The following is a 19047-nucleotide window of genomic DNA, read 5'->3' as shown; positions in this document are numbered from 1 at the left end:
TCATCAACATTGTAACGCAGATGGATCAAGTGATTCTATAAAGTTTTGTAAATTTCTACACCACCACATTTTTCAAAGACTGAATCTTTATGAACACCATAGCCCATCTTGAATAGCAGAATGTAACCTATGCGTTTTTCAAATGGTTGTCTCGTTTCCGATACGACAGTTTGTTCATATGTCAGTCTTTAAATAGCCTGACATGCCTCAAAGTCTGTAGTATGGGCCCATTCCTGGTCGAGCTAATGGATGTGTAATATGGTTCAAATGGCTCTGAGCACTATGCGACTTAACTTCTGAGGTAATCAGTCACCTAGAACTTAGAGTTACTTAAACCTAACTAACCTAAGGACATCACACACATCAATGCCTGAGGCAGGATTCGAACATGCGACCGTAGCGGTCGCTCGGCTCCATACTGTAGCGCCTAGAACCGCACGGCCACTCTGGCCGGCTGATGTGTAATACACCTCCTGTATGTCGAGAACCTACTCCTTAATGGATATGCACAGTTTGTCCATGAAAATACACGTAGCTATCACTTGAGCCTTCTCCCGCAGTTACGCAGGGTCAGCCATCGTTAATCGGATTTAGCATGTTAATGTTTAAGGGGTGGCTGGATGCCCTTCCTGCCGCCACCCCGTACCCCCCCGGGACGGAATTAGTGTACCCCAACTCTAGGCGTCGAGAGTAATCCATGGAATAGTGCGAAAGTGTTCAGATGTCTGCGAGCCATGTAGCTTAGGCAGAACACGGGGACCAGCCCAGTATTCACCTAGCGGGATGTGGAAAACCGCCTAAAAACCAAATCCAGGCTGGCCGGCACATCGGCCCTCGTCGTTAATCCTCCGGGCGGATTCGATCCGGGGCCGGCGCGCCTACCCGAGTCCAGGAAGTAGCGCGTTAGTTCTCTCGGCTTCCCTGGCGGGTCATGAAAATACACAGTATCCAGAAAGACTCAGTAATACGAGGGTTGTCCGCAAAATAAGGCTGTCAAGGCGCTAAGGCCCTGGAAAGCGCTGTTACGGTGGATCCCGCGATTCTGTAGTGTACCTCGGTTCCCCCACTCCAAATCCCCTCCCTAGCGAGCTGCCTGCGGAGCTCAGTCTTGGCTTGGCAGCTGCACATGATGGATCCCCTCGCTTCGCCCGCTGTGCTCGGTGATCCTTTTCCTGTCTGCAAAAAACACTGCGCCGGCAGAAATCCATTCCCAGCTATGCGAAATCTATGGATACAAGTGTATGAGCATACAACACGTGCGCAAATGGTGCAGAGAGTTCAAGAACAGGCGTACTGACGTCCATGGTGAAGAGCGTTCTGCACGGCCATCTGTTTCTACATCTACATCTACATTTATACTCCGCAAGCCACCCAACGCTGTGTGGCGGAGGGCACTTTACGTGCCACTGTCATTTTACCTCCCTTTCCTGTTCCAGTCGCGTATGGTTCGCGGGAAGAAGGACTGCCGGAAAGCCTCCGTGCGCGCTCCAGTCTCTCTAATTTTACATTCGTGATCTCCTCGGGAGGTATAAGTAGGGGGAAGCAATATATTCGACACCTCGTCCAGAAACGCACCCTCTCGAAACCTGGACAGCAAGCTACACCGCGATGCAGAGTCTGCCACTTGAGTTTGCTAAACATCTCCGTAACGCTATCACGCTTACCAAATAACCCTGTGACGAAACGCGCCGCTCTTCTTTGGATCTTCTCTATCTCCTCTGTCAACCCGACCTGGTACGGATCCCACACTGATGAGCAATACTCAAGTACAGGTCGAACGAGTGTTTTGTAAGCCGCCTCCTTTGTTGATGGACTACATTTTCTAAGGACTCTCCCAATGAATCTCAACCTGGTGCCCGCCTTACCAATATTTAATTTTATTAGATCATTCCACTTCAAATCGTTCCGCACGCATACTCCCAGATATTTTACAGAAGTAACTGCTATCAGTGTTTGTTCCTCTATCACATAATCATACAATAAAGGATCCTTCTTTGTATGTATTCGCAATACATTATATTTGTCTATGTTAAGGGTCAGTTGCCACTCCCTGCACCAAGGGCCTATCCGCTGCAGATCTTCCTGCATTTCGCTGCAATTTTCTAATGCTGCAACTTCTCTGTATACTACAGCATCATCCGCGAAAAGCCGCATGGAACTTCCGACACTATCTACTAGGTCATTTATATATATATTGTGAAAAGCAATGGTCCCATAACACTCCCCTGTGGCACGACAGAGGTTACTTTAACGTCTGTAGACGTCTCTCCATTGAGAACAACATGCTGTGTTCTGTTTGCTAAAAACTCTTCAATCTAGCCACACAGCTGGTCTGATACTCCGTAGGCTCTTACTTTATCAGGCGACAGTGCGGAACTGTATGGAACACCTTCCAGAAGTCAAGGAAAATGGCATCTACCTGGGAGCCTGTATCTAATATTTTCAGGGTCTCATGAAGAAATAAAGCGAGTAGGGTCTCACACGATCGCTGTTTCCGGAATCCATGTTGATTCCTACAGAGCAGATTCTGGGTTTCCAAAAATGACATGATACGCGAGCAAAAAACAGCTTACAAATTTCTACAACAGATCGATGTCAGAGATATAGGCCTATAGTTTTGCGCATCTGCTCGACAATCCTTCTTGAAAACTGGAACTACCTTGTGCTCTTTTCCAATCATTTGGAACCTTCCGTTCCTCTAAAGACTTGCGGTACACGGCTGTTAGAAGGGAGGCAAGTTCTTTCGCGTAACCTCTGTAGAATTGAATTGGTATCCCGTCCGGACCAGTGGACTTTCCTCTGTTGAGTGATTTCAGTTGCGAAACAATCGCAAAAGTAGAGGCAGTGGTTCGTTAGCTCTCTGAAATGATCCCTGATGTCAGCAAAACCTCTGCTGACAAGATTTTGACGTAGCATGTAGGATATGTAAGTCTGCAGGCTTTCATGGCCGTTGTCACTGAAGTCAAAATCTTCTGGGTTATTAGGCCCCGTCATGTTTCTTCTAAAATGTTCGACGTTTCGACCCCTCTGCTGGGATCTTCTTCAGGATCTTTTGGTGTTCACTACTGTTAGAACACTGTCAGAGACAAGCGTCGCGTCCACTTATAAAGGGGGAATTTTCTGGCGATCGTGCTGTAGAAGTGATAGTATTGGTTAAAATAAATGTGGCTACCATTCATTGGTGTGCCATAGTCATAGTCACACTGAGGATATCTGCGGGTGACATTCTTGTTAGCTTCGATGTGACATCGTTATTTACTAACGTCCCAGTATCAGATACAATGGAGATCATAAGAGAGAATGTTGCTCCAGATGTTTGTGACTTTATTGAATTATGTCTTCGCTCGAGCTATTTTAAGTACAGTGGTGAATTCTATGAACAGGCTGACGGCCTTGCTATGGGTTCACCCATTTCGCCATTTGCAGCTGACGTTTTTATGGAACATTTTGAGCAACAGGCGTTAAGTAGTGCTCCTTTGAAGCATTCTTGCTGGCTCCGCTACGTGGACGATACATTTGTTATATGGCCACGCGGCGAAGAAGAACTTCACGCGTTCCACAATTTCTTAAATGGAATTCACCCCAAAATCAAATTCGAGTTGAGAGTGAGGTCGGTCTCCCGTTCCTAGATGTGTTGGTATACAGAAGATCTGATAACAGTCTACGTCACAGAGTGTACAGAAAGTCGACTAACACAAACAGGTATTTAGATGCCACTTCGCACCACCACCCAGCCCAGAAGCAAGCAGTACTCAATGCTCTGTCTTCACGTGCCTTCCGTATCAGCGGTGACGATAACTTGGAATCGGAGTTGAATCTTTTAAAGAGGACATTGAAGGCAATGGGTATGATAGTCATTCACTCGACAGGGCTTTTAGGTGGAATATTTATACCGCTAATAAGAATGACGAGGAACCGCCTTCTCACTCCGTCAGGTTACCGTTCGTTTCTGGGGTCACTGGCCGCATAAGCAGAATTTTAAAGAAAAATGGTATTCAGTCATCTTTCTTTAGTCAAAATAAAATAAAAGACTTTTTCCGACGGAAAATGGATGCACCTGATTACCTCCACAATGCAGGCGTCTATCATGTGGCTTCGGCAAAGTGTATAAAGGCGAAACGGGAAGAACTGTTAAAGAACGCATTAAGGAACACGAACGACACATGCGGCTAAAACAATGTGCAAAATCGGCAGTAGCGGAACATCACGAGAACTGTGGCTCTGACATCGATTTTAATAACGTACGTGTACTGGCTAAAGAAACAAACATTTATAGAAGAAAGGTCCGAGAAGCGGTAGCAATTTCTAAGAATGCATCTAATTTCAATAGAGAGGACGGCTATAGGCTTCCGGCATCGTGGCTCCCCGCCATCAAGGAAGTAAATACGCGGCCGCGGTGTAAACAACGCGCTGCAAGTCACCTCGGCGGACAACAATATTTTGGGTAAACGTTCCCCCTCTCTTGCTCTGTCCGTTTCGAATCTAGCCACTGATGACGACCAACCAACAGCGGTAGCAGGTATTTCAACCAATAACCCTTCTCCAGCATAAGTGTGGAACAGTTCCTTTCTATCCAATGACGATGACCGCCAATGGTATCCACAGGAGATGAGCCACCAACGCCCCTTCTTCTCCATTAGCCTATGACTATGTCCCACCAATGGTAGCCACATGTATTGTAACCAATACTATCACTTCTCCAGCACGAACGCCAAAAAATTCACCCATTATAAGCGGACGCGACACTCGTCTCTGACAGTGTTCTAGCAGTAGTGAACACCAAAAGACCCTGAGGAAGATCCCAGCAGAGGGGTCGAAACGCTGAACATTTTAGAAGAAACATGACGCGGCCTAATAACCCAGAAGATTTTAACTTCATGTAGGGTATGCTAAGGTCTGCGCGAGGTGGGTGCCAAAAATGTTGACCGAAGACCGCAAACGTCAACGCGTTGATGCGGCCCAAGAATTTCTTCAAGATCACGGAACTCATGCCGAGGAATACCTCGACTCCATCGTCACTGCAGACTTGGGTGCACTACCGCACATCCGAAACCAAAGAACAGTCCAAAAAATGGAAGCACCCACATCGCCGAGATCGCGAAAATTCAGACAAACGCAAAGTGTCGCAAAGTGATGGCAACAGTGTTTCGGAACAGGAAGGGGCTATTGTTGTGCGAGTGCTTGCCCGCCGGTACAACAATCAACGCTGCTGGGTACTGCGAGACACTGCAAAAATTGCGTCGTGCAATTCAAAACAAGAGGAGGGGTACGCTGTGCAAGAGGATGCGTTTCCATCAGGATAACGCTCGACCGCACACCGCTATAGCCACCAACGAGCTAATCGCAAAATTTGGATGGGGTATTGTCAAACACCCACTCTACAGCCCCTGAGCCGTGGCGGCTCATATCGATAGTGCCACTCTGGTGGTTTATCTTTCCTGCCACGGTCAGGGCGGTAAGCAGAGCCCTCTGGGGCCTACGCGAGGAGTAACGAGGTGAGGTCCTGTGGGGGGGGGGGGGGGTGCTCCGGGACGTGGTGGGAGACGGTTGTCGGGTTGACGCAGCGAGTGTGGGACCGGACCTACCGCATGGAGATATACAAGCTGGCTCTGAACGGAAGGCGCCGTAGCAAGCAGCGGGAAGCGGGCGTCCTGTAATTTGTGTGAAGGAGTAATGATTTTTGCATTCGATGTCCCAGTGGTTCCCGAGAGTTGCGGTGGCTGCTTTCGGAGAAGAGAATTGGTAAGAGCTTGTGTCTACGCTCTTTCCCGTACGGTGTTGCTGCCTGCCGTTATAAACGGGTGAAAATCAGGCGCTTGTATTGACTATACGGGAACTGGTGATGTAAAATTACATTTGTGATTGAGTCTCGCTTGTACTGTGACAATTTAGAGGCGAAAACTGTGGTGGTTTGATTAGGTCTGGTTCTTTGCTGCGCAACTAAGAGAGTCAGTTATTTGGGGTAACTGAGGGAGCACCATTATGTTGGTCTAAGTGATACGTTCTCCACGTTTTGTCTATGGCTTTGCGAATCGAAATCGTGGGGGAGTACACGTGTGAGTAAAAAATGGTTCAAATGGCTCTGAGCACTATGGGACTCAACTGCTGTGGTCATAAGTCCCCTAGAACTTAGAACTACTTAAACCTAAGGACAGCACACAACACCCAGCCATCACGAGGTAGAGAAAATCCCTGACCCCGCCGGGAATCGAACCCGGGAACCCGGGCGTGGGAAGCGAGAACGCTACCGCACGACCACGAGATGCGGACACACGTGTGAGTAATTTGCTATTGTATTGATGGTTATGTTGTAAAGACTGTTCTCTGGTGTGTTAAATCACGCGCTGATTTGTAGCCAATCTAAGCAGAAGTTACCATTGCTACTTGCTTATGTGCTACTGTTATTATGATTGGCGTTGTTTGTCTTTTGATTGTGGGTGTGATCACGTTAAAAAAAAATTACAGCTACAATTCATATGGGTGGTCCAGTAAGGAAACTGCATAAGCTTTTATCATATGCTGGTCTGTTTGCCTATCACATTGGCTATCTATGTAGTAACTGAAGGAACGTTTATGGTGGTTCAAGATTGTAGGCTGACTAGTATTTGAACTGGTGTTGAGGTTAAGGGCAAGATCAGCATCCCGCAAACCCGCACGCTGTGCGTGGTTAAATGTTCCGCTATTGGGGAGTCGGCTCTCTGTTCTTGGATTTTGAAAGGATACGTGACGAGTGGATCGCTGTAGTTTTTCGCGTGCTAAATTGCGGGGTGTCGGTGCCGTCCTAGGGCTAGACTTGTGATGTATGTTATGTTGAAAGGGAATTAACTGTACGACAGATTTTAGTTTGTTTTAGGTCTGTACATGGAATGATGTTGATATTTTATCGATTGCGACAATAACTTCCCGTGTGGGGAGATCGTCTGAGGGACTTGCATTGTACTGTTGCAGTGCAGTCCATCTGAAACGTGCTGCTTAAAACTTAGAACTGCAGCTTTCTGATGTTATATATTACTGTTTTATCTTAAGTGTCTTGGATGTAATATGGTTGTTGAAGATTATGTAATTTTGATAGCTGGTTCCTTAAAGGAAGTATTTCGTTTTAGAATATGTGCTCGGTCAGAGCCTATTTAAATATGATTTTAACCCATCATTCAAATTTTCTTGTCTTGCTTTCTTAAAAGGCTTTCAGTTAAATGATTGCTATTTGCCTGTATAAAAGTTTGAGTGACTTAAAGGAAATTTGTACTGATTGTTCCTTTTGGGTACTACCTGACTTATGTGTTCAATAAATGAGTGTCTAGTCGATGGTGATGCACTGTTCTATTGCTAGCCTACCCCTTCCACTCCACAGCCTATTGAGCTGCTTTGTGTCGAAATTGTGTTCAGAACACGTCTCTGACCTGACACCTCAAGAACTACTTAAACCTAACTAACCTGAGGCAGGATTCAAACCTGCGACCGTAGCGGTCGCGGAGTTCCAGACTGAAGCGCCCAGAACTGCTCGGCCACCACGGCCAGCTACATGGCTACACTCCATACAAATACTTTCAGAAACGACTTCCTGACACAAATCTATACTCGATGTTAACAAATTTCTCTTCTTCAGAAATGCTTTCCTAGCCATTGCCAGTCTACATTTTATATCCTCTCTACTTCGACCATCATCAGTTATTTTGCTCCCCAAATAGCAAAACTCACAACTTTAAGCGTCTCATTTCCTGATCTAATTCCCTCAGCATCACCCGACTTAATTCGACTACATTCCATTATCCTCGTTTTGCTTTTGTAGATGTTCATCTTATATTCTCCTTTCAAGACACTGTCCATTCCGTTCAGTTGCTCTTCCAGGTCCTTTGCCGTCTCTGACAGAATTACAATGTCATCGGCGAACCTCAAAGTTTTTATTTCTTCTTCATGGATTTCAATTTCTACTCCGAATTTTTCTTTTGTTTCCTTTACTGCTTGCTCAATATACAGATTGAATAACATCGGGGAGAGGCTACAACCCTGTCTTACTCCCTTCCCAACCACTGCTTCCCTTTCATGTCCCTCGACTCTTATAACTGCCATCTGGTTTCTGTACAAATTGTAAATAGCCTTTCGCTCCCTGTATTTTACCCCTGCCACCTTTAGAATTTGAAAGAGAGCATTCCAGTCAACATTGTCAAAAGCTTTCTCTAAGTCTACAAACGCTAGAAACGTAGGTTTGCCTTTCTTTAATCTTTCTTCTAAGATATGTCGTAGGGTCAGTATTGCCTCACGTGTTCTATCGTTTCTACGGAATCCAAACTGATCTTCCCCCAGGTCAGCTTCTACCAGTTTTTCCATTCATCTGTAAAGAATTCGTGTTAGTATTTCGCAGCCATGGCTTATTAAACTGATAGTTCGGCAATTTTCACATCTGTCAACACCTGCTTTATTTGGGATTGGAATTATTATATTCTTCTTGAAGCAGTAGCACCACTATGTGGATGCAAATCAGGTTTGCTTTAAATACACCTTTTATCTGTCGTGTGCATTATTTACCTTTGAGACTGGGCGAAGTAGGGCAATAGGGCCAGGAGAAGCTCGAGGTTCCTTCTGCAATACTGCAGAAAGACTTGGCAGGAATGTAGCCCATGTACATGATTGCTGGCAGAGGTGGTCACGACAATGTACCATGGCAAGAAGAGCGGGCTCCGAATGGCCAGGTGGCACTACCGAGAGGCAAGACCAACGTGTTCGGTGTATGACTCTAGTGCATAGCACTGCGTCTGCAGCAGCAATGTGAGCGGCAGTTGCCACTGCAGTGACACAACGAACTGTTACAAATCGGTTACTTGAGAGATACCTCCGAGCCAGACGCTGTGTAGCGTGCATTCAACTGACCTGAAACCACTGTGAACCGTGCACGGCTCATGTTTATCCCATTTATTGTTTGTCATCTTCTATTACAGTATTCCCATCTCATTTTCTTATTCCATTTACTGGCATCACTAACTTCCTGCCGTACGTGCCCGTGAGTGGCAGCAGCAGTGCGTATCGAAAAGTGCACTGCCATGTCATCGCTGCAGTCATCGATAGTATTTCCGGGTCGTTGTGTGTCCGGCAGTCAGGTCGGAGACGGATCAGGAGTGCATTCGGGACGCAGCAGCAGTGAAGTAGGTGAGGCCCCAACAGCCAGTGCTCGCCGACCACTGGTGACACACATGAACTGTCCAACGGAGTGAGACTGGAGCCGGACAACTGTTGGTTGGTCTATCAGTTAGTCGCCTCATCGGCTGATGTATATTTGGTCCTTTCACCATTTCTGGGCCTGGGCAGTTGGTCGGTTGGCACAGAGCAGCGAGGAATTCTCCGCAGAACGTGGTTTGGCCGGGGCCGCTAGCGGTCTCTGTGCAGTGTCAGGTGTGTGGGGCTGTTCCTTTTGCTACGAGGTCCGTGGCTCACCGATCCTGGACACGAAAGTTGAGTTTTGATTTAATCTACCAGCAAGTCAAGACTGATCATATTGTGTCATTTGGAGTTCGTTGTCAACTGTTGGGATATTCCCGCAAGCAACAATGTGGTTTTCAAGTTGGAAAATTCTACCCACCCTCCGGTGGAGTTTCACTGTATTTGGTTATTTGAATTGAAGTGCACCAGCGGAATCGTCTGCCTTGTGGCCATTAATGTTCCGGTTACGTGCCATGGCCGTTGACCTAAATTTCAGGCAGTGTAGCTTCCTCATTGTGTTGTTGCTGTCCAGCACAGTGTGTAGTTTGACAGCTCCATGTATGATTGGATGTGGGCGCCAATACCTTCTACGTTCTTCCATTGAACTCCGTGATGTGCCCTGGTCGGGTGAAGTGGAAGTTATCTTGTCGGTGGATCCGTTGACTGTCGGTCGGTTGGGTTGTCGTCGGATTGTGAATGGTTGGCCCAACTGCCTGTCTCACCTAGGCGAGGGTTAGTGTTTGAATTGCAGGCCGACCCTCGAAGATCTGAGCGATCTTTTTTTGTTTGTTCCTGTTGTTTGTACTTGTATGTCTTCAGGACGATTTTTTAAAAATTAAGGTTGTTTTTCTCTTAAGACGTAACATTCTTTAGGCCTTCAACCTAATTTAAGGAACTGTTTCACGTAAGACCTTTGGCATTAAAAAAATTAATGTTATGGAGTTTTAAGTGTTAGACCTTCGGCAGATATGAATTTGATTTGTTTGCTCTTGAAGTGTCTGATTCTTTGGGTCTTCAGCCTAACTAAAGAATTGTTTTAAGATAAGGCTTTGCCCTTTAAATTTGTGTTTTGGTTGAGTTTTGCTTAATTAAGAACTGTTTTACGTAAGGCCTTATTTTTTAAAAGAGAATTTAATGTTGTTTAGCCTTAAGTGTTGGGCTTTCAGTCGATTTTGAATTCAAATTGTTTGCTCTGAATATCTCAGATTCTTTGGCCTTCAACTTAAATAAAGAACTGTTGTAAGATAAGGCTTGCCTTTTAAATTTCTGATTATGCTTGCGTTTTAAGTTATTGGCCTTCAGCCATTTTTAAATTAAAGTGGCTTTCAGCTGGTAATTAAGTCCCATAGATTAAAGCTGTATGTTTAAAAAAATTTTTTTGGGGTGGCTCTTGTAATGTTTGATCAAATAATAAAGTTGTATGTTCGAGTGTAACTGACAGCCCCTTATTTTGGCCCCTTTCCACAATTTAAACCACCTGCCCTGTCCTGTGGGTTAAGCTGGGCGTTTCACACCGCCATTTGCGACCAGTAGTGTCAAGCGAGAGTTCATTGGAGGGCAGGGTGGAGGTCTGTCCTGTTTTCTGATGAAAGCTGACTCTGCCTCGGTGCCAGTGATGGCCAAGTGATGGTCAGGAGATCAGTTGAGGGCTTACAGGCAACCTGTTCGCATGTTAGACACACTGGACCTACACCTGGAGTTACGGTCCGGGGTGCGAGTTCATGTGACAGCAGGAGCGCTCTTGTGGTTATCCCACGCTCCCTAACTGCAAAATTGTACGTAGGTCTAGTGATTCGACCTCTTGTACTGCCGTTCGTGAACGGCATTCCAGAGGGTGTTTTCCAGCAGGATAACGCTCGACCACATACAGCTGTTGTAACCCAACACACCCTACAGAGCGTCGACATGTTTCCTTGGCCTGCTCGATCACCTGATCTGCCTCCAATCGAGCACATATGGGACATCATAGGACCACAACTCTAACGTGATCCACAAAAAGCATTAAACCGCCCCTGTACTGACCAACCGAGTACAACAGACACGGGAATCCATCCCACAAGCTGTCATCCGGCACTTGTACAACACAGTGCTCGTTGCATGCTTGCGTTCAACATTATGGTGATTAAACCGGTTATTGATGTACCAGTGTATCATATCTGCAATAGCTATCTCGCGCTTACATTAGCCTGTGGTATCACAATGTTAATCACTTAAACATGTTGCCCAGACAAATGTAGTCCCGTAATTTCATTACTCTACACTGGTATTGGACTTTTTCCCGTCACTGTATGTCACACACTAGTACTTATACGAGAGTAATGGCTACTTCTTGGACGTCGGCGCCAGATGTCATTCGTGTAGCGCTAACGCTCGAACCTTCTTCTTTCATTTGCAGGTGGTTCTGTTGTTCTGCGGTAGTTGGCGCTAGCAGAGGAGTGTTCCAAAATGGGGTCTCACGTGGACGCGCGTATAAAACAGCGATGTGTGATTGAATTCCTCTCTGCTGAAGATATTGCACCGACTGAAATCCATCGACGCTTGCTAAAGGTGTATTGAGATGATACAATAGACATGGGCAATGTGGGGTCATGTGTACAGCATTTTCAAGGTGCTGAGAAGTGTGTGCAGCCCAGTTGACACTGCGCAGCTGTCATCCCTCACTGAGAAGACCATCTTGATCAACTCATCCCTGCTGATTAGAGGATAGCGACCTCGCAGTGAAGACCATCCTGATAAGCTCATCCCTGCTGATCGGAGGATAGCGACCTCGGAGTGAACACCGTCTTGATGAACTCATCCCTGCTGATCGGAGGATAGCGACCTCGCAGTGAAGACCGTCTTGATCAACTCATCCCTGCTGATCGGAGGATAACGACCTCGCAGTGCACACCGTCTTGATCAACTCGTCCCTGCTGATCGGAGGATAGCGACCTCACAGTGAAAACCGTCTTGATGAACTCATCCTTGCTGATCGGAGGATAGCGACCTCCCAGTGAAGACCGTCTAGATCAACTCATCCCTGCTGATCGGAGGATAGCGACCTCGCAGTGAAGACCGTCTTGATCAACTCATCCCTGCTGATCGGAGGATAGCGACCTCGCAGTGAACACCGTCTTGATCAACTCATCCCTGCTGATTGGAGGATAGCGACCTCGCAGTGAACACCATCTTGATCAACTCATCCCTGCTGATCGGAGGATAGCGACCTCGCAGTGAAGACCGTCTTGATCAACTCATCCCTGCTGATCAGAGGATAGCGACCTCGCAGTGAAGACCGTCTTGATCAACTCGTCCCTACTGATTGGAGGAAAGTGACCTTGCAGTGAAGACGGTCTCGATCAACTCATCCCTACTGATTGGAGGATAGCGACCAGAGAATTGTGCACAAACCTGAATGTCGGCTGTAATGTCTTGTAAAAAATGTTGGAAAACCTTGGTTATGGCAAAGTCTGTGCGAGATGGGTCCTGCAGATGCTCACAGAAGAACAAAAAACTCATTGAACAGAAATTTGTTGGGACCTGCTGGTCCAGTGTGAAGCTAAAGATGATACTTTTATAAATAGCATCATCACCAGATATGAGACGTCCCAGCGAATTCTCCGTCGAAGAAGACATTCAGCACACAGCCGTCTGCAGCAAAGTGATGCTCACAGTCTTCTGGGATAGCCAGCATGTGGTTCTTTAGGATGTCCTGGAGCCTGGAGAAACAGTCGATTTAGAACGCTACAAGACGACACTTACTAAACTGAAAGCCCGAATTTCCAGGTTAAGGCCAGAGAAGAAGGCCAACTTTTACCTGCAACACGATAACGCCAGTCCCGCACCAGCTTTGCGTCCACGCAACTCTTTGGAAAATTCGGTGGACTGTCTTACCATATCCACCGTACAGTCCCGATTTAGCGCCTTCAGAGTTCTATGTCTTTGGGCCTCTGAAAGATGCACTACATGGCAAACATTTTCAAGACTTTGATGCTGTTGTCAAAGCTGTGAAGAAGTGGTTAGCCTCAGCTGGTTCCGATTTTTACAAGCGCAGGCTCTGGTTCATAGTTGGCAATAGTGCGTAACGAATGGTACTGAGTATGTGGAAAAATGACTGACATATTGCTCTGTTTAACTGTGCTGTTTTGATGTTGTAAAGTATGTATGTAGAACTGTAAACGGATCCTAGCCAAGGCTCGACATGCGTTACTTACCAAGAGTAATGGAATGTAACCCTTGTGCGCAATTTCTGGTTAAGCCACCTCACAAGGACAATCATAAATTTAAAAATTACAGGGTCGCCCCCAGGCCAAGCCCTTCCTTACAATTAAGAAAAGACCGAACCGGAAATTATCAGTTTAATTAAATTAAGAATTTAATTATAAGAACGCAATTTTTTTAAAGACACTAACAAGATGAACAGGATTGTATGTCGTATATCAATGAGCTTGTATAATTAAATTGATTTTTCCTCCCATTTTTGTTCATCACAAGCAAGCAGATTAACTTGGAAAAAAAATCAGGGAATAGAAAATTAATTTGAATACTGGCATCAATGAGAAAGATAAACGACGCAGAGTTTATCTTTTACGTAGCACATTTATTTCATTACTGAATTTGATGCACGTCCTATGAATACACATGACTGGTGCCTGAATGAAAAATTTAACTAAATAATTCGCAAAAATAGATCAATAGCGCCATTAAAAAAGGAAAAACACACAAAAGGGAAGTGGAACACAATAATTCAATCATTCCATCTACATACCCACGACTGTCAGAAAGGAACAAAGCAACTTCCACACTCTTAATTTCAACAACCATCATCGCCGGTTATTGACAAAATAATTACACCACATTCGGAAAATACATAAGTACACACGCTTCAGTTAAGCTGAAGTACTTAAATATGCCATGAATTTAACATAGGGAAGTTCTAATTCGACCTAATTCCTATCAGCAGATACACTCTCTAGGAGCTACAGACTGTGCTCACCAACCGCTAGCTGCAGAGTGTCCTTTCTCCACCGAGCTTCGCCTAACTACCGGTGCAACAGAAGCTACCAGAGGGGTATGCTTCCGCCACCAACCTGACAAACCAACCTCAGACTATAAGGGGTAAACCTCTCTGTCCAGGAATTGGGATCCTAAGTTGGTCATCCTGTGCTGCCCTCCAAACGAGAAGCAAACATCATCTGCTCCTAGCAGACGACAACCAACTCAGCGTCCCCCACAAAAGAAACCCGGAACAACTCGTAAAAACACATTAACGCACACATAGGGTAGGTTGAAGGGGCTGGTTCAAATGGTTCAAATGGCTCTGAGCACTATGGGACTTAACAGCTGTGGTCATCAGTCCCCTAGAACTTAGAACTACTTAAACCTAACTAACCTAAGGACATCACACACATCCATGCCCGAGGCAGGATTCGAACCTGCGACCGTAGCAGTCGCGCGGTTCCGGACTGCGCGCCTAGAACCGCGAACCACCGCGGCCGGCGGTTGAAGGGGAAAACATAATAAATACAGGTCATGTTTTTCTATGGAACAAAAAAAATCAAGCATAATATCATTTAATAAGCCTTAGTTTCAATGCTCAATCTTTCTGGGAGAGTTAATAAACTGAACCGCAATTAGACGGTGGACAGAATAGGATGCACAGAATCCAGTGAGAAAAGCGTCTACGAAACGACTCCACAGAGACGTTTCAATGTATATACACTGAAGCGGCAAAAAACTGGTATAGGCATGCGTATTCAGGCCATAGGTATGTAAGCAGGCAGAATATGGCTCAGCGGTCGGCAACGCCTATATAAGACAACAAGTGTCTGGCGCAGTTGTGAGATGGGTTACTACTGCTACAGTGGCAGCTTATCAACATTTAAGTGAGTTTGAACCTGGTGTTATAGTCGGTGCACGAGCGATGGGACAGAGCATCTCCGAGGTAGAGATGAAGTGGGGATTCTCCCGTACGACCATTTCACAAGTGTACTGTGAATATCAGGAATCCGATAAAACATCAAATCTCCGACACCGTTGCGACCGGAAGAAGATCCTGAAATAACAGAACCAACGACGACTCAAGAGAACCTTTCAAGGTGACAGAAGTACAGTCCTTGTGCAAATTTCTGCAGATTTCAATTCTGGGCCATCAACAAGTGTCATCGTGCGAACCATTGAACGAAACATCATCGAAACGGGTTTTTGGAGCCGAAGGCCCACTCGTGTATCCTTGGTGACTGTACCACACAAAGTTTAACGCCTCACGTAGGGCCCTCAACACTGAACTGGACTGTTGATCAATGGAAACATGTTGCCTGGTCGGACGAGTCTCGTTTCATATTGTATCGAGCGGATGAGCGTGTACGGGTATGGAGACAACCTCATTAATCTGTGGACCCTGCATGCTAGCAGGTGACTCTTCAAGCCGCTGGAGGCTCTATAATAGTGTGGGGCGTGTGCAGTCGAAGTGGTATAGGACCCCTGATACGTCTAAATACGACTCTGACAGGTGACACATACATAAGCATCCTGTCTGACCACCTGCATCCATTCATGTCCATTGTGCAGTCTGACGGGCAATTCCAGTAGCACAATGCGACACCCCATAGCTCCAGAATTGCTACAGTGTGGCTCCAGGACCACTCTTCTAACACTTCCGCTGGCCACTAAACTGTCGGCACATGAACATTATTGAGGATATCAGGGATGTGTTGCAACGTGCTGTTCAGGATAGATCTCCACTCCCTCTTACTAATGCGGATTTATGGACAGCCCTGTAGGATTCATCGTGTTAGTTCCCTCCAGCACTATTTCAGACATTAGTCGGGTCCATGCCACGTCGTGTTGCAGCTCTTACGCGTGCTTGCGGTGGCTTCAAAAATGGTTCTAATGGCTCTGAGCACTATGGGACTTAACATCTGAGGTCATCAGCCCCCTAGAACTTAGAACTACTTAAACCTAACCAACCTAAGGACGTCACACACATCCATGCCCGTGGCAGGATTCGTACCTGCGACCGTAGTGGTCGCGCGGTTCCAGACTGAAGCGCCTAGAACCATTCGGCAACAAACGGGCGGCACTTCCGGGGTCCCTGTATGAGATTAGGTAGGTGTACCAGTTTCTTCAGCTGTACAGAAACCAGATTGGAGTTATAAGAGTCGAGAGGCATGAAAGGGAAGCAGTGGTTGGGAAGGGGAGTGAGACAGAGCTGTAGCCTATCCCCGATGTTATTCAATCTGTATACTGAGCAAGCAGTAAAGGAAACAAAAGAAAAGTTCGGAGTAGGAATTAAAATCCATGGAGAAGAAATAAAAATTTTGAAGTTCGCCGATGACATTGTAAAGGACCTGGAAGAGCAGCTAAACGGAATGGACAGTGTCTTGAAAGGAGGATATAAGATGAACATCAACAGAAGCAAAACGAGGACAATGGAATGTAGTCGAATTAAATCGGGTGATGCTGAGGGAATTAGATTAGGAAATGAGAGGCTTAAAGTAGTAAATGAGTTTTGCTATTTGGGGGGAAAAATAACGGATGATTGTCGAAGTAGAGAGGATATAAAATGTAGACTGGCAATGGCAAGGAAAGAGTTTCTGAAGAAGAGAAATTTGTTAACATCGAGTATAGATTTAAGTGTCAGGAAGTGGTTTCTGGAAGTATTTGTATGGAGTGTAGCCATGTATGGTAGTGAAACGTGGACGATAAATAGTTTGGACAAGAAGAGAATATAAGCTTTCGAAATGTAGTGCTACAGAAGAATGCTGAAGATTAGATGGGTAGTAGATCACATAACTAATGGGGAGGTATTGAATAGAAGTGGAGAGAAGAGAAATTTGTGGCACAATTTGACTAGAAGAAGGGATCAGTTGGTAGGGCATATTCTGAGGCATCAAGGGATAATCAATTTAGAATTGGATGGCAGCGTGGAGGGAAAAAATCGTAGAGGGAGACCAACAGATGAATACACTTAGCAGATTCAGAAGGATGTAGTTTGCAGTAGGTACTGGGAGATGAAGAAGCTTGCACAGGAATAGAGTAGCATGGAGAGCTGCATCAAACCAGTCTCTGGACTGAAGACCACAACAACAACAACAACTAGTTTCTTTGGCTCTTCAGTGTATCTCCAGTAGTTTCCAAGAATAAAAATACGAGGAATTGCTTTCGGATCGACTCTCGTACTTCAAGTTAGTTTGGCGTCAGTTGCAAGTCGATTCCATGTACTGGTTAATTTTAGTGGACAGCAGAGAACGTCAGTGGCGTAGTACTGCTGACATTAGCACCATTCCCGTGGCGTTAGATCTGAACTGCCGATCACTCGCTCCCTTACGAAAGTGCTATGGAGCCGGTACTGGATACTGGGCGTCAAACACAAACAGGGGTGTGTCGCGCCGTATTCTGCACGTGTACGGTTAATGCCTGCACAAATGTTTGTGCTGGCTGTGGGAGCGCGTTATAAGAGGGGCTTAGGGGCGACACCCGGGCGGCGCCGTGGTTGCTGCAGGGATAGCGGACGCCTGTGAGGATTAGGGACTCGGGGAGGGGATTAGCCGGCGGCAGCCCGCAGGGCTCGAGGCTGGGGCCTGCGCTACTGCGGCCGCTGTCTCAGCCCTACACATCCACCCTAACATCTATGATTTACACAAACAATTGCTGATACTCGCTTAGTTTTTATCATCATCCTCCTCTGACTACTGGAGTCACTCGGTGTGGAGCCAGTACGACCCCAAATCGAGGGTTTAATCTTCTGCCGCCCTGGTTACTGGATTGACCCAGAGTGATTTTAGCTTTGGTGTGGCACAGGAGAAATTGCACTCCTGCTTCCAGTTTTAATGCGGTATTTTCTGACTTTTGCCTCAGCACCACAGGTCGAAACAGGGGGTTCTCTCTTGTTTTCTCAGATCGTTTCCTCAAGATCTGACTACCTCAAGCGTTAACTGTTTTCGATACAGAATTGTATGGAATCTTGTGGGCACTGGAGCGGATGAGATGTTCTTCAAGTGCTAAATTTCTAGTCCCAATTCTATGAGTGCCCTTCATTCTCTGAAAAGTTTGTGCCCAACAGATAGTCCAGAATATCCAGGATGCCCTCCTCCAATTACGACTGGGTAAGGTGTTGTAACACCTATTTTTGATGTATTTTGTATCTGTATCGATATTTCTATGTCGATTTGTAGTATTAAACTAAACTTAACTCCTCCCGAACAGGCCACGAAGGCCCAATGGTATCGACCGGCCGCCGTGTCCTCCTCAGGCCACAGACGTCACTGGATGCGGAAATCGAGGGGCATGTGGTCAGCACACCGCTCTCCCAGCCGTATGTCAGTTTACAAGACCGGAGCCGCTACTTCTCAATCGAGTAGCTCCTCAGTTTGCCTCACAAGGGCTGAGTGCACCCCGCTTGCCAACAGCACTCGGCAGACCAGATGGTCACCCATCCGAGTGCTAGCCCAGCCCGACATCGCTTAACTTCAGTGATCTGACAGGAACCGGTGTTACCAATGCGGCAAGGTCGTTGGGTCCAGTTTGTTGTACTGCTTATGTATAATGTTGTATCTGTCATGGAAATTCTTTGAGTACGTATACATGTCTCACTTATGTGAAACTTTTGACCGACTTTGTTTAAGATGTGCTTATGAATTTAAATAATTTCTGTGACGATTGTTATATAATATACTTTAAATGACTTGGTCCATAATCAGGGAACATAGGGCTGAATGTAAAAGATGTAGGGAAGCCCTGCAGCTACGGAAGTAATCTGGTGGAGTGGAAAAGGTGTGGTTGGCGCGCAAGAGGCAACACGTCGTTTGTGACGGGTAAGGAGTCTTGGCTGATTTAACATCTCGGTAGCAGTAGCGGATCGGATCATTACGG

General features: G+C 46.1%; 1 pseudogene; it reads right to left on the bottom strand.

Annotated features, from left to right (window-relative positions):
• Window positions 1–18575: 18575 nt before the first annotated feature.
• LOC126428630 (5S ribosomal RNA) lies at window positions 18576–18693 on the bottom strand (annotated as a pseudogene).
• Window positions 18694–19047: the final 354 nt, after the last annotated feature.

The sequence above is a fragment of the Schistocerca serialis genome, chromosome 12 (genome assembly GCF_023864345.2).
Source record: "Schistocerca serialis cubense isolate TAMUIC-IGC-003099 chromosome 12, iqSchSeri2.2, whole genome shotgun sequence".
Classification (NCBI taxonomy): Eukaryota; Metazoa; Arthropoda; class Insecta; order Orthoptera; family Acrididae; genus Schistocerca; species Schistocerca serialis.
Note: the sequence above shows the minus strand (reverse complement) of the source record. Positions and strands in the feature narration are given on the sequence as shown.